Source organism: Elephantulus edwardii, unplaced genomic scaffold (assembly GCF_000299155.1).
Source record: "Elephantulus edwardii isolate Elephantulus edwardi_28Jun2011 unplaced genomic scaffold, EleEdw1.0 scaffold00196, whole genome shotgun sequence".
NCBI classification, from domain to species: Eukaryota; Metazoa; Chordata; class Mammalia; order Macroscelidea; family Macroscelididae; genus Elephantulus; species Elephantulus edwardii.
In genome coordinates, this window is record NW_006399946.1 from 1995531 (window position 1) to 1997443 (window position 1913).

Here is a 1913-nt window from a genome sequence, read left to right on the forward strand (position 1 = left end):
CCGTTGTGTCACTCTGGCTGTTTACAATTTCTGACTGACAGAGTGTATACTGGCTGCTAAAGGAAGAAGCCATGTGAAAGGTTTCTGAGCTCTCTGCTTCTTCAACAATTACAGCTTCTTCCTGAATTCCAACTTCTTCTAACTTAAGTGGCTCAAGGGTAACATCAACTGTTACTGGAATTTCCAGCCATTTTTCAGGTATCTGAAGGAGCAGAGCTACCTACGCCCAAATGCATTAGCTGTCGCGGTGGCGGAGAGCACAGCTCACAGGCAACTTTAAAGCACAACATATGTATTTGTTGTTTAACAACAACATATCTATTTACTTGTTTTTCACTGTCAATTTATTTGTGAAGTTTCAACAACATAAAACATGTTGGTATTTCTCTATTTCCTTTTTATGCCCCCAATTATGATTTGAATAAAAATTTACAAAGAAATTGATATTTCATTCACTCTCTAATGACATAGTGAGTTAGGAGCTGTGCTGCCAATCCACAGACACGAGTTTCATACCCACCAGCTGCTCCACAGAAGAAAGATGGACAATCTCCTCTTGTGCAAGTTACAACTTCTAAACCCCAATGGAAGGTCAGATATGAGTCGGATCTGATACATAATTCATACAAATGTACCCCCACTTTTAATCTGTAATGCAAATCCTGTTTTAGATTATTAATTACACATAATGTCTGATGGACCATTCATTTACAATCATCCTTTCACCTATGCCAATACAGTCTTCATGATCTATCTATTCCTTTTCTGCTCTCCCTCCCCAGTATCCCCTCCACCCATTTATTTTTTAACACAGTGGTCTTATATAGTTTTTGTCCTTTTATAACTGAATTATTTGGCTCAGCATAATGTCCGCTAGGGTAAACCATGTTTTTTGGTTGTTGTTTTTGTTTTACAAGCTCTTCATTATTCTTCAGCACTGCTTAATGCTTCATTTTGTGAATGTACCAGTTTCTCTAGCTATTTATTTGTTGATGGTCCCTTGGACCAATTCCAGGTCTCTGCTATTGTATATAATGCTGTCATGAACATGGGTGTGTACACATCTTTTTGTGTCACAACTCTGATTTCTTTAGGTTGATTCCCAGTAGTGGAGACCTAGATCAAATGATATTTCTATTTTGAACCTTCTGAGTAAGTGCCAGACTACTTTCCATAGTGTTATAACATTTACAATTCCACCAGCAGTGCATGAAGCCTTTCACCTGTGCATTCTTGCCAACATTTGTTGTTTACTGTCCTGTTGAATTTTTCTATTGCTGCTGGAATGAGATAGTTGCTCACTGTTGTTTTGATTTGCACTTCTCTAATTTGCTATTGATGTTGAGCATCTCTTCATGTTTGTTGGCCATCTGAATATTCTCTTTCACAAAATGTCTTTTCACATCTGCAGCCCATATTGTATTTGGGTTGTTTGCCCTTTTTCTGTTGAGGTTCTGATATATTCTATAAATTTTAAATATGAGCACCTTATCATATATATCACTGACAAATATTTTCCCAGTCTATAAGACTTATTTTTACCCTAGTGGAGAAGGTTTTTTATCCATATATGGTTGGATTTTGAGAAGCTTCCATTGATGTATTTATTCTCTCCTGGCTATGGATTCTTGGTGGTTTCAAAGTCTCTTCATACCGTTGTTTTTGTTGTTGTTGTTAAGTGTCGTCGAGTTGCAGGCGGCTCATAGTGACCCTATGAAGGAGAGTCCTCGATGCTTGGGTGCCTCTAATCCTTTCTTCAGGTTCATAGGTTTTCCGGAGGCAAGCTATTATGGAAGTGGATGCCACTCCTCCTTCCAAACTACCATAGATTAAGGATTCTAAATTTGTTCCTATTTTTCCTCTAATAATCTTTAGTTTGTTTTTTCTTTGTTTTACTATTAGGTCTTTGATTC